Source organism: Aedes albopictus, chromosome 3 (genome assembly GCF_035046485.1).
Source record: "Aedes albopictus strain Foshan chromosome 3, AalbF5, whole genome shotgun sequence".
NCBI lineage: Eukaryota > Metazoa > Arthropoda > Insecta > Diptera > Culicidae > Aedes > Aedes albopictus.
In genome coordinates, this window is record NC_085138.1 from 159,510,042 (window position 1) to 159,525,143 (window position 15,102).

The 15,102-nt window shown below is 39.9% G+C and overlaps 1 protein-coding gene and 1 long non-coding RNA gene across 4 annotated transcripts in view; both read left to right on the forward strand.

The window, feature by feature from the left end:
- The window catches only part of LOC115260992 (uncharacterized), a 576,828-nt gene that overhangs the window by 138,783 nt on the left and 422,943 nt on the right, over positions 1–15,102 (forward strand). The gene's annotated exons all lie outside the window — the stretch shown is intronic.
- The window catches only part of LOC134284058 (uncharacterized), a 156,487-nt gene that overhangs the window by 19,590 nt on the left and 121,795 nt on the right, over positions 1–15,102 (forward strand). The gene's annotated exons all lie outside the window — the stretch shown is intronic.

Sequence of the window (15,102 nt, forward strand, 5' to 3'; positions counted from 1 at the left end):
CGGATTCGAGCCAGATCAATGATCAATCTTTCTAGTGAACCGGATCTTCTGAACGGATCTGCGGCTCATTCATGAAAGACCGAACCGCACCGAGCTCTCATTTCTAACCTTTACGACACGTGCTTTTTCCTCACGCCAAGCAAACACAGCTAGACAGAGGCGGCTCCGAACCTTCACCACCACAGTCTTACGGCGCCGACATAGTGCCGCTTCAAAGTGAGAGTGGGAGTGCGCGTCCAAAGGATTTTCGTGGATTTGCTGTTGTTGATATTCTTTTTTGCGGCATCGCACACGCGCACTCTCACTCTCACGCGTAACTATAACGGCACCCGTACCCTTTCTGTCCTCTCGCGAAGACTTCACGCATGCGGTCTAAAAACAAAATAAACACACGATGCTCAATCGAGGGAGCGCAGATCCGACATTCATGGGCGACCTGACTCGAACGACCCAAACATGCAGCTACTACTCACACATTTTTACACACATTTTACTTTACATGTTGTTTGGCGATACCAAAGGGGTAATGCGGGTATGTCATAACACATCAAGAGAGTGAGTGTCGTATTCTATGTGTGAGAGAATGAGCTGCAAGCAATCCAGAGAGATGCAAAGAGGAGCGAACGGTACTTTTCTCGGGTCTTTCATACAGAGGCATGCGAACGTGTGATCCGGCTCTCTCTGGAATAGATCCACGGTTCTCTCGCTCATTGGACTGATCCGGATCTTTTCAACGGCTCCGGATCTGATTGCCCATCTCTAGAAAGAACTCACATTTTGCGAGTTTGTCGGGTGTGGGATTCGATCCCAGGTCCTCGGCGTGATAGTCAAGTGTTCTAACCATCACACCAGGTTCGCTCCACACTTGGAACAATAGTTATATCCGTTATACAGAGTAACGTTACCTAATGTAATATGGTTACTACTTGAAGACTGATAGAAATTACTATAATCTTTTGAGACACTCAGAGTCGTCCTAACTCTTCTGAAGTTTAATCCATGATATCTACAGTCGCTACAGTAATTATTATTTTCACGTTAACTCTAGTAGTATGACCCACCCAGACAACCAGTGCATGCGCCTAAATAGAGGCATGCACGCATATGGCCTTCACTTTATCATCTTATGCAACATCTTATACGATTATTGTTGACAGGCTCGCTAAACGTAAACTATGCCTTTGCGGTGCGCCTAGCATAACATCTGAGGAGGGTTAAACAGCGACTTCACATATCCAACTATAATCTAAAACCTCCTTGGAATGGATCACTAAAATAACTAAAACGGCCGCTATGAAATGAACAGATAGCGCCACCGTAGCCTTGTGTGTTGGATGTAACTCGACTGCTGTCATTGTCTTACCGGCCATATACGGTGGCGCTTTTGTTTTGAGTAGCGGAAAAGTCGGCTTCAATGATCCATTGAGCGAACTATTGTAAAGTTGACAATGATTTTATTGCCCTTTTCCGGCTATTCTTCATTACACCAATAAAGCTAGCAACGAAAATGTTTGACACATCTCAGGTCATTTTGACAGACCACACACAACGAAAAAGATGGATCACATATTCTACTTTATCGATCTTTTCAAGCTCATGTTACATCTGTCAAAATGACCTGAGATCTGTCAGTAATTTTGAGGTTAGGTTCGTTGGCGTAATAAAGAATACCAGTCGGCCAGTATGTCTGAAATAGAGGTGCGTCCGTCCGCGTTGAGCGCTCGACGCATACTGAGTTTGCACCGATCAAATGGTTGGTGACGAAGTATGTGTCAGTCGAGCTTCAATATCAACATTCTAAAAACAATACGCGCACACTTGTTGTTCGTAGACCACGAGAGTGCGGGAGATTGGCATCTGAGAGCCGAAAGAGAGATAAAGTTGTAAAGGACGGACCCGGTTAGGGTTAGGTGGTGCTTCGAATCCAGTTTGACTTTCTATTCTGCAGAGTTGTAACTTGTTCTGTAGCTTAGTTGGTTAAAGCGACGGACTAGCGATAACGGAGTCGTGGGTTCAAATCCCACCAAAACAAGGGGTAATTTTTTCACAAATTTATCTCTCAATTTGCCAATTAAACGTACTTTGCCTAAAAATACTTAAGTTTTTACGTCCATATTATTCTAAAGTTCTTTTGTGAGTATTTTAAAATGACTATTCTTGAGCTTCCCGAAGGTACGATTGGTAATTTTGCGTAACTGAGAATCGCAAAAAATGATATGGCCGTAGATGCCATATTCTAAAGTGCAGAACAGGTCGGATGATCCTGAATATCTCGAAAGGATCTCGCAGCCTCTGTTCATATTCTAATAACAAGCTAAGTTGATCAACTCGTAGTTGCTCCTATGTGATTGACTAGAAATGACGAATTTGCACAGGGAACCAACAAACGAAGCTTGGATGTAGCTCACCGTTTTCAGTGTGCACCTTCGGGAATCTAAGCTTTATTGAGTTAATAACGGCGCTGGCCATATCCTTACGGCCGTCGACTTGGTCGTCGAGGAATGGAAGTATACTTACTTAGTAGTGCGTTGCTCCAAGAGACCGAGATCATCTCTACTTCTCCTGGACTGCCACAGGAAGGAGTTTGAAGGAGTCACATGATCTGTATTCACTGTGGTAAGTGATGTGATGCCTGCAACCTCCATTCGAATGAAAATACTTAGTTTGCCTAACTTTCAGAACATTCACTGGAAGTGGTAGATTACACTAGTTTACAGCATTTTTGAACTCGGTAAGCTGATGATCATTTTTGGTGTAGAACCATGCCCTGAGTTCGAAAACACGAAGGAAAAAAATTACAGTAGAGCGGAAAATTTTTCGACTTTCCATACAAGGTTGATGATTTGAAATCGATTTTTGTTCTATTTTTAAGCAAAGTCGTTCACACCTCATTCTAATCAATGCCCCGATTGAGCTGATTTTTTTACTGTATCTCGCCTACATATGATGAGTCAAAAAAACGTTGAGAAAGAATTTTTAAATTGTTTTTTTCTTATTGAGAAAAATACATTTCTTCATATATTTTTGGATATTTTGCTGAAATTTAAGGAGATCGTTCCCAAAACTCGCCAATATCTTGAATTTTATCAATCTCACGCAAAACCTGCATTCAGATGATCGAATGTTATTATATTCAGCTTTTAGTTTATGGAAAAAGATTTAAAATTGGTGAACAAAACGCATTTGAATATTATTAAATTTAATATTTTAAAAAGTTGTCAAAGTCGATATTGAGCTAAAACTCATCGATCATCTGTTTTTGCCTGATTGTTTGCTGATTGTTAGAATCTGGAAGATGTAACAACTACAGAAGAAGTTGACGGAAGCTGTAAAATAGACGGCTGGAACCGTGAACCGAGTGCTATGACAGTATATTATAAATTCACTTTTGCAATATAAATCAAATGAATGAAATTACACATCATATTATTAATACTGAACGTATGAAATTTAGCAAATCCGTGGACTTCAGTTCGAGAAGCCGATATGGAACCTGTATTTTCATCTTCCGATACCGACTGCACCTTCCAGAAAGCTCATAAGTCATTGAAAGCGAAACCGACTCAACATCGACGGAGGAAAAGTGAATTTCAATTCATCAAACGAACGCAGGAAGAAAAAATAACAGCCCATCAAAACCAATCTTGACCTGACACACCCGTTCTGACCGGTTCGTTTCGGTTTTGGTGCAGCCTGGTCTGGTGGTTTAGTACCTACAGCAAGTTCAAACCATCATCGTGGTCTTGGAAACGACGACGACGACGAAAAGTGCATAAAGAAACTGCCTCAAGAGAGAGTACACGCGCACTTGCATCGATGATGACGGTGCAGGGGGAATTGGAGTTGAATGTGCCACTTGTAATATGTAATTTCATAAAAAAAATGAGTTTGGTTCAAATATGTTTTTGTTTTAATTCTATAGAATGCTGATTGTATATGTGGTAAAAGTAACTTACTCATACAAACGAGTGTCACAGATTTCAGTTTATCCCATTCTCCCCAATCTACACAATCCCTTCGAGGAGTTCGGTCGAAAAGGTCGTCGTCGTCGTCATCGCCATCGACTCACTGAGATGCAGAAGGAAGTGCACTACCTTCGTACCTACATACAATACCGTGCAGTGCAACATAAAAAAAATCAAGTTTCATGTCCGCGGGTTCCCACCCGATTCTCCAGAAACAGACCCATATTCCGGTTTTGAGTTTCGTGGTTTTCTACCTGCTTCTTTGGGTCTTTCTTTGCACTCCCCGCCGTCCGTAGTTGCTACCTCCATCTCCTCCAGCAGCAATCAAATCGCGGAACTGGGAGAAAACGTGTCTTATCTGACCGTATGCATCACACAAACCTCCCGTGTGTAGATGTAAGGGATGTACGTATGAACCAACAAACATCTAGCCGCCGGGTTATGGTACAAAAGCATACAAAACAACGTTACCATTTTTGATATGGGATTTTAGTTATTGCTCCTTTTCTCGGTAAGTGGCCTACCAACCGTTCGGTTCCGATGATGGAGGGATGCAGGTTGAGATTTGAAGAAAAGAACTCTCTCGAAAATTTTCGTTGAGTGTCGTCAGGTCATGGTAGAAATGACCTAAACTGTCAAATAGCTGGTCCTACAATTACACTCTACTCCATATCTGCCGGCTACATTTGAAAACAAATTACATGCTTTAAAGATAGTAGTAACCGAAGAAGAACTGCTTATAACCAATTACCTGTTCAAATTGACGTGTAGACCTAGATGCATTGAATGTTTAGTTCTCTGGCGAAAAAAGTCCAATGACTTGGTGGAAAAAACTAACCTCATCTAGATTCAATAAATCAACACCGTCAAATCAATCAGACCCATCTTCCTTTTCGGTTAGTTAATTACAAAGCCCGTGCGTCAGTGGCAATTTGTTCCCTCGAGGGCCCCTGCTGATGCTGAATAGTGTTACGTTAGCACACGTGTAAAACGCGCTAAATCAACTCCAGAAAAGCAGGAAAGCACACCTGCAATTACCCCACGATGTTCTCGATTCTGGCCGCCCCTCGCCGCATCGAGAGAGGAAGTATCAAATTAAACGCCTCTTCACTGAATGACCACTTTTCTGGACGATCAGTTTCCCGCTTGGTTCGGTTCCCGATTCAACGCATTCAAATCCAATATCATCATACTTCACATTGAACAGCGCAGCAGATTAGCAGATTGCGCGTCTACCGACCGTCTCGAAGACGTGTGTAAGTGATGAACGCGCGAACGGTCGCCGGGCTAGAATCTGACCAGTCATCGAGATTCCCCCATCAACACCATCGATCGCACCGAAAGCACATGAGGCAGACAGGCGATGATGTTTGTACACACAGCCAGAATCATCGCGCGGGCACTCGGACGATTCAGCACATTAAACGATAACCGCGATCCGCACCGGTTCAGAGGAAAACTCTTCCAGCCAACCAACCAACCAACCAACGGAGCTCCTCTATTCGGAAAGGTTCTTGAACTGTGTGGCGCTGTGCTGCGCTGCTGTAATGAGTTGCAGTTTCTGGAGCTGGTCCTAGTGCCTCCCGAGCAGAAGGGAATAACAACAGCATAAGGAGCTGTGTTATCTGGGCAAAATAACTGAATAATAAAATCGATTATTTTTAAGTTATTACCATAACATATTGTGTTATAAACTTGTCTGTCATAAGCGACAAAATAACAAAATCCATAACAAAAAATGTTCCTGGAAAACTATTTCAATAACTTGTTTTGTAAGTTTTAATAACAACTTAATAACAGCGAATTCGGAAAATATTTCAATAACAAATTTTGATATTAATATGTTACTGGTAATAATCGGAGAGCAGAATTTGCTGTAATATCAAACTCGTTACTAAATAAGTTATAATACTTATTATATAAAATTATTCGTTTTGTCTCACAAACCCGCCAATAACATGAGGTTCATCACTCTGACGTAAGAAATATTTTCAAATGATCGAAAAATACTATATTCATCTTTTAATTCATTCTAAGAGATTTGAAGTCGCAAGATAATCGAACTTTAGTAATTTCTTTATTATCAAATACGACTAGCTTCGATTTCCACCTGTTAATATATAAACTGTTATACTTTAATTGTTTTCGGAGCACGTGTGACCTTTGTTTTTTTTAGCATAGAAACTGAAGAATTTTTAGAATGCTCAACAGTTTTGCAGAATTTTTTTGGGATATTGGAAATATTGTACAGATTGTTACAATTTTCCTGGAAAGATTGTTTTATTTCCTCCGATTTTTCCCTGGAGTCAAGAATTATGTCGAATGTTCCTCCTGGATTCTACAAGAATTCCTCCAAAAATTTTGCTATAATTTCTCCTGAACTTCCTCTGATGATTCCTACAGGACTTTCACCAGAAATTTTTGCAATATTTTTTTCTAAAATTCCCCTATTCATTTCTCTAAATATTCCGTCAAAAAATCCTTTCATGTTTATTAAATGACTTTGTCATAAAATTCTTCCAAAAATTTGTCGACAGATTTGGTCATAAACTTTTCCATAAATGACTCTAAAAATCTTCCAGAAATTTCTCCGAGAGTTCTTTGACGGAATCTTTCATGGATTTTCAAAGACTCCTCTAGAAATCCTTCCAGAATCCTGCATAGAATCCCTTCAATGCAATGGTTTCTTCAGAATTTCTTGTGATCATTAGTCCTGAAGTTTATCTTAAGATTTCTCTGAAAATTTCTTTGAGGATTTCATCATGAGTTTTTCCGAAGGATTCTCCAGGAGTTTTTCAAAAGATTCTGTCAAGAATCCTAATAATTGCTCAGAAGAATTAACTTCAGAATTTCTGAGAAAATTGCGCCAGTAGTTCTCTTGAAGACTTCTCCAGGGATTTATCGAAAGGTTCCTCAAGAACTTTCAAGTGCTTATCCGCAAATTATTTAAGGGATTCTTAAAAGGAGTCGTTCAGGAATTTCCTTTTTAACTGAATACAAAAATGGAACAACACAAAGGGACAGGTCATAATTGTCGAATTGTTGTTGTGATTTCAAAACTTGTTACTGTTGTGCTATTGCTGATAAGTTGATCAATAGTACAACAATAACTAAACTTGTACTTCAACAAAACATGTTATTTAAATGTAATTTAGTTAATGTATATCAATTGCTTGATTATAACAAAATGAGATTGTCCAACAAAATTTGTTATGGAAAAGCTATGCCTTAATAATTTAATAATAACAAAACAAGATATAAAAACAGGTTATGTGATTTCGTAGTTATTAACTTGCTATTCTCCTCTGCTCGGGCTGGTCCGTGGTCAGTATGCGCGGTTTGAAAACGGCGGCGTTCCGGTTAGGAGCTTCGAAACAAAACGTGAGAGCAGTTTTGTGCTTTTTCCTGTTGGTTGAGTAATCTGTTGGGAAAGGGGTTGTGAAGAAACGAAGATTTGTATCGGAAGGGATGATTGAATTGATATTCAAGTTAATTTATAGTTTTTTTATACAGTTTTTGAAATGGATGTACACAGGCTTATGGAATCTTCGACCATACACAGTAAGAGCTACCTATTGCAAGTTATTTTACCACGATAAGTTACTAAGCAAAACGCGTTTTTGCGTTAATCCCTAGAGATTTTGTAGGGGGGACAAAATCTACATTAGATTGGACGAGAATCCCCTTCTTTCCTTCAACGTGACTTTTCATGACCTTATGAAAAGTCACGTATAAGGAAAAAGGGGGTTTCTCTCCCAATCTAATGTAGTATTTTTGTTTTCTTTTACACGCTTCGATATTACAAACCCGAACATCACAAAACTAAACGTTGGTGCATCATTTGAGTAAGGAAAACATTTCCTACATTTCTCTCTCTGTCTTTTGTCATAGTACTTTTGGTATAATGCCTCTACTCAAATTTCCTTTCCTCCTTAACCCTAAAAGGGATACCTTCATGGCCTCAGTTTCGTCACCTCGCTGAGTGTGTTCCATCAAAGACGAGCTCTGAAATGCGCCTGGGGTCCAATGGACCCCAGGTATCCCTTTTAAGGTTAAAAGCATAACTACTGAGATGAACCAGCTTTGGGCTGAAAATCTCATAAAGACATAAAAAAAATAAAAGCATAACACAATTTGTACAAGATCCTTAAAATTGAACATTTTGACTGCAATTGAGGTCAAAAAAAGATATGATATGGAATGTGTCGATGGTTCAAGACTTTTCCGCAGGTTCTCCCGGAGGTCCTCCCAAGGTTTCTTTTAGAGATATTCCAAGAATTGCTATCAGATCTTCGCCTATTTTTTTTTTTGATTTTCGACAAATTCCTCTCAGGATTTCTCTCAGGATTTCCAGGGATTTTTTGTGAGTCCGTCCTGGAATTTCTTTCGAAGGTTTTCCAGGGGTATTTCCAAGAGCATAATTCTTGGGATTGATTCCGGAGCTCATTTGGAGGTTTCTGCAAGTGGGGTGTCTCTTAGGGGATTTCCGCAATTGCTCCCAAATTTCATCCAGGAATCTATTACATGATTCCCCCTCGGTTGTGTCCATAAGCTCTATCCGGTATTTCTCACGGAGTTCTTCGTTAGCTTTTGCTCGGAGTTTCTTTCGAAACTTCTCACGGGGTTCCTTCGTCGTTTTCTGCCCCCGGAATTTCTTTAGAGATACTTCTTGGGCTACCTCCAGACATCCTTGCGAGGTATGAGTTGTTCTTCCGGGAGTCTTTTTCTGTGGAAGGCTGAGAGCATTAATGAAAGGGAACCCATAAGTAACTATAGCATAAATCCCGGAAGAAACCTCAGATGGAATCCAAGATGCCATTTCGCCGGGAATTCCAGAAAAAAAATACTTGGTTAAACTAATAGAGAATCCTTAGAAAGAACTCTTAACTAATTTTAGGTGAAACTCTGGTAGAAAGATCAGGTTGTATTCTGGGATGATTCCCACGAAAACATTTGAGGAACGTTGAGGGACATCCCGAGTGGAACACTGGAAGAAATATCGGTGTTCTTCTAAATAACATCCCTGGACAATATTCGGGAAACCCTTGGAAAGAATTCTGGTGAAAATCCAACGAAGAACACTAGGAGTAAGTCCGGAAGACCATTGAAAATAAATCTACCGACGAATTACCGCAGAATCTCTGAAAAAATAAATAAAAAATGTCAAGAGTATTTCTGTACGAAATAGTATTGGAATTCTAAGGAAGAGCTTTGGTAGAAATTTAATAGTGATTTTCGGAGAGGTTCCGTTGCTGAATAGTGGATAGAATTTTTGGATCAGCTCCTAGAAGAGTTTGGGAATAAATTCTGATTAGATTTTCAAGCAAGTCCCTGAATTTTTTGTTTTTGAAAAATTTCAATCCCTGGAAGTGTTCTTGAGCTCACAGGCTTATTCTCTAAATTCACTGGCATCCTTCGGAATTCCCTTCATTATTTTTGCTTTGCTGGTTTTTCATCAAAACTGACTAATTCTCTACGACGTCCACTACCATATGGCCCCGAACTAGAGCATTTTGTCTGGAGCCACAGTCTTCGATTAGATCCCATACAAAAATTGTGTCATAGGGGGGAGGGGGCCCATATAGCCGAGGCGGTAAACGCACGGGTATTCAGCATGACCATGCTGAGGGTGACGGGTTCGATTCCCGGTCGGTCCAGGATCTTTTCGTAAAGGAAATTTCCTTGACTTCCTTGGACATAGAGTATCTTCGTGCCAGCCACACGATATACGCATGCAAAATGGTCATTGGCAGAGGAAGCTCTCAGTTAATAACTGTGGAAATGCTCATAGAACACTAAGCTGAGAAGCAGGCTTTGTCCCAATGAGGGCGTTACGCCAAGAAGAGAGAGAGAGGGGGAGGGGGGTTGAAAAAGGTTTTTTTTGCGTGACATAATTTGTGTATCACCCCTATGTTGAAACTCGATACACTGAAACATCTTTTCATGACCAGGGCTGGTGCTGCATTAATTGAAAATATGCAAAACTTTAAACATGACATAAACATAGGGAATTTTGTGCCTAAACTAAGTCAGTGCTCTTACACGCAGAAAAATGGCGCTTGTTTAAAACAATAAAACGCATGGTTGATTTTCAAACTGAGAAATAACTTATTCCAAAGTTATATTTAATTGTTTTCATTTAGAGTTTATCGATAAAAACAACCAATTACCATCATTTCATATAATGTCAAAAATTTCGTTTGTTTCAACAAAATAAAAACCATAAACATGGTCCGAAAGCACTCACACATCTATAAAATGCTTACCCCAATATCGCCATAACGAAGAAGGTGTAGCAAATCCATCACGCCAACTTCCAAGTGCAGCTTTGGCCGTGATGGATAACGCGCAGGTACTCACGACAACATCCACAAAAAGTTGATCGGTTTTGCCTTTTTTGTCTTTTTTTTTTCAGTTGTTCTCCTCCCCATTCGCTTACCGACGGTCTAAAAATAGATTTCCGAGCTGTCGCAGTTGCTGCCGCCACTAACACAATCACATTCCGGGTTTGTTAGTGGCAAAAGTGCAGTCGTTTGAATCAATCCATTATTTCATGTTGAAAATATCATATCTCTGTTTGTTTTAACAAACTGTCAAAAATTTCGACAAATGAAAATATTTGTATAATCATACAATAGAACAGTTCAGTTTAAACTAGAAATCAGTTTGTCGCTATAGTAATCTGAAAAATCGGTTGATTTGAACTAGAATGTAATTGTGTTTACAATTTATTTTTCTGCGTGTATAAAAGAACTTCAGATTCGGATTCGTTTTAAGGAGTTTTAAGCAATTTTGGTATTTAGGAGCGTTATGGAGAAATTTTGGAAGTCCACCTGAAATGACTTGAAATCACTCTGAGAATCTGAGACCTGCCGAAGCGTCCCTGAAATTGGAAACCCCTTGAACTCATCTGAAACCACCCCGAACGTCCCTGAAACCGATTCAAACTCCCCAAAATCCCCGTGGAACACCGTTTGAACACTCCTAGAGCACCATTGAAAACCGCTGGCTCCTGAAACTCCTAAAACCCTCGGGCACACCTCTGAAACTCCCTGAAATCGTTGGAATATCCTTTGAACGCCACTGAAAGTTTCTGAAACCCTCTGACTCCTCCTGAAATTCGTCTGAAGGGAACACCCTAAAAAACCCCTTGAATTTATCTGGAGTTGCCCTGGAACACCTCCACGTAACTCATCTGAAAATCTCTGAAATCGTCTGAGACCTCCTGAAGCGCCCCTCGACTCCTTGTGACTTCACTGAAACTTCATTAAAACTTCATGAAAACCTTTGGATCGGCCTTGGAAACTCCCTGCGACATCCTGGAACGCCTTTGAAACCCTCTGAACCCCTCTGAGACCATCTAGAACACCGCCGGAACGCCACCGTAAACCATCAGTAATCCCCTGAGACCTCCAGAAGCATCTTTGGATACTCCCCCCACCCATCTTGACATTCTTGATTAAACCCTCTAATACCCAACCCCGTCTCTAGACGGGGCATATTTTTGCAATTTTTGGTTTCTGGACAATCACAACTAACAGCTGATATTTAAGACTATTCTATGCATCTCAAAGAGGTTTTTGGTGTCTTTCAAAACGTATTTACATTTTACAAAATCATTGAAAAAAAAAAATGATTTAGTCACCTTTCAGAAGTCATTGTTTCTTTTTTGTATTGAATCGCTACTCTGAAACCCCGGGAAATTAATGTAAGGCCCCGGAAATTTCTTTGAAGCACTCCTAAAACGTCTCTGAAACATCCTAAAACCACCTTACATCTGCTGGAATGCCTTCGACACCCCATGGAACATCCCGGGAACGCCCCTGAAGCCACATGGGACGCCCATGGATCCCCCTGAAACCTTCTTAAGCGTCCTTAAAAGTCTATGAAAATCCTTGGGGCATCCTTGAACACCTTTGAAACCACCTCAAACGTCAATAAAACCCTTTGATTGGAATGCCCCTGAAAACTCCGGAATCTATTTAAAACGCTCTGGGACCAAAGTGTAGAAGTTAAAATACACAAAAATAATAACTAAAATAAAAAAATCCCTTGGAACCTCCTGGAACACAAAGAGTGCTTTCGGGGGTTTCGGATATTCTCATGTGCATAGCTTGGGATCCGAGAGGGTTTCAGGGTGTTTTGGGAGGAATTTCAGAAAGTTTTAGAGGATTTTCAGCGAGTTCCATAGACGCTGCAGGGTCTTTTTTTGGGGTTAAGGAGGGTTTCAGGTGCATGACAGGGGTCCGAGGAGGTTTCATAGGTTTTAGGAACTATTTCAGCAAGCTTCACCCATGCAACCAAAAGCTCGGATAAAATAGCATGTTTGGGCTTAATCAGCTATTCGAAGGAAAATGAATAGCATTCTGTTCAGCTCACTTTTTAAGTAATTAACCGAACTTGTGTTCATAAAAAGTACATTTGTGTCGCTGAAAATAAGCTTCGAAAAAATGAAAAAAAAATAATGCGCTTTGTCCTCAAAAGTAATTTATTATTAGGACACATTAGTACATGTGGAATCAAAATTGACTAATACTTTGAAACAATTTTTGATGTTTTTTCACTTACTGAGATTTGAACTCAGGTTTTCCTGAGTAGTCCTACATGGAGTAGTGGTAAGGCGCCGGGTTTCAAGGCGCCTAACCATTACTCCATGTCGTCGGTTTCCTGCTATAGGGGCACAGCTCAAAAAATGTGAATTATCAGAATAAGCGTTTCAAAATTGACAATGTTGAAGCACCTTCTGCATGTTCACTTATTTCTCTCATCATTTGGCAGAAGTAAACGAATTTTGATTATTGTATCAAGGAAAGGGACTGAAGGACTATCTGTTTCATGAAGTTTGGATTACTATTTTTCATCGACTATTGAAAAAGTTGACTGATTTTGAGTTGTGCCTTTAATGCGGAAAATTTGTGAAAATGAGAAAAACTCGTGTTCTTCAACGAATTTCGGAACGGATTTGTGAGATGAAAGTTTACATAGCTTTTATCATTTGCCTTCAAAATCTCAAAAATGACAAATTTTGAGTTGTGCCCCTATTGCAGGAAACCGACGATGTATGTGTTGATAGGCACTGTGGGATTTTACTCAATGTGCTGATATCATTTAGTAAGGCTCAATCAGGTTCGCGTATGAACTTTCTCTGAACCTGAAGCCGAAGGTTCGAAAGAAGTTTACGTGGAACTTCTTGTTAACTTACACAGTTTGACATTTTCAGTTTGTTTTAGTTCGTAATTTAAACGAGGCACGCAAAAGTTCAACGTAAGTTCAATTAATATTTGATTGAGCACTGCTCTAAAGTTCAACGTAAGTTCTTTCTGAACCTGTTTTCGACTTTAATGTCGTTTTGAAGAGAAGTCAAAAGCTTGCATATGTACTTCCAAGTTCATAAACAATATATGAGCAACTTTTTGAAGAATCAAGTTCGACGAAGCCAGAACTGAACCAAATTTAAACTTCTGAGTCCGCGCTTCAAGTGGAATCCGAACTTTTGGTTGCTTAGGCAGAGGATTTACAGTGGGTTTCAGAGGCGTATTGGCGTATACTGGAGGATCCCAGAGACATCACAATAGGTTATGAGGGGGTTTAAGGGGTCTTCAATGTTTGAAAATACATTTTGGATGACTTCTGTATGGCGAGCTTCAGGGGAATTTCAGAGGCGCTTTAAAGCATTTCATAAATGTTTCAGACAGTGTCGGAAGGAATTCAAGACGTTCCCGATGATTTGATGGAGTTCTTCGAAACTCTTAAACAAAGTTTGAACTCACCACTTGAGAGTACATAGTTGCATGAGGCTGTGCAGGCGTGAATTTCATTACAACACACAAGTTATGCATGACTTATCCCGAGCAGAGGTCAAGTACTGACGATCAAAACGTGCTATTGGTTCGATTGATATAAGCGGTAAAAGAACTGAAAATAATAGCAAAAAAATGTTCCTAGGACGTCTGACGAATAGAAAAAATTTGCTATTTGACGATCAACCGAATAGTTCGCTGCTATTGGTTAGCTCTAAAAAGAGCTAAATTTGTTATGATGATGTTGGTCGAGGAGTAAATTTTAGCTATTATTTCCAGTACTTTTACCTCTTATATCAAACAAACCAATATCACTTTTTGATCTCCATATCAAATATGCTTTTATTGAGTTTTTTTTCTTCTGCTCGGGATATCCAAGAAAGTTTTCAGGGAACAATACATAGTTCTAAATCCCCCTGCTTATCTATCACTCCTGAACACGCTCTTAACACCCCCTTTACTCCACTCGCTACTCCTTTCCCGTTAACCAACCTAATCCCTAATCTTAAGTACTCAAACTGTTTTGAACACAATCAGATTCTCTTTAAGGTAACGTTACCTAAACAGGTTTCACCCAAACACATAAATGGATTCTACCTAAATGGAGGTTACAGTGTAGTTAGTGTATTGTTAGTCAATACAGTGTGGATTCGCTCATTTGGGGCTCGTTAGATGGGGTATCTCGATGGCTGGATGTTCACTGGTTAGGGCATTACCCAGCTCTTAAACACAGCAAATGTAAATAAAAGAAAATCGGGTTAAGTACGGTTCCTTTGAATTCCACTAAGAATTTGCATCCTTTGACAGATACGTATTTCGACCTCAACTGTAAGGTCGTCTTCAGTGTCTTGTACTTGACTCGACTCAGTCGAGTCAAGTACAAGACACTGAAGACGACCTTACAGTTGAGGTCGAAATACGTATCTGTCAAAGGATGCAAATTCTTAGTGGAATTCAAAGGAACCGTACTTAACCCGATTTTCTTTTATTTACAGATATTCCCCTAACAAGCCCAGGTTAATCATCATCACAGCAAATGGCAAAATCAATGTCAAAACGAGTATGACATCCGACCGCTGGCTGTCGCATCGCAAATTCTATGTACAGAATGTTTGTGCAAATATGTGCAAATTTCGTGACGTTTTTATTGTCACATCCGTTTGTCTAGGGCATTTTGATCAGTTGTCAATCGCCCCAACACACACATTCTTGCTGTAGGTACACCGACTCCACTTTTCGCACAGCACCAATGTACAGGGGATACTCAAAATAACTGGGACAGGTAAAATTTTCACTTTTCAAAAAATGTTCAACTCGCTGTAACTTTTCGAAAAGGG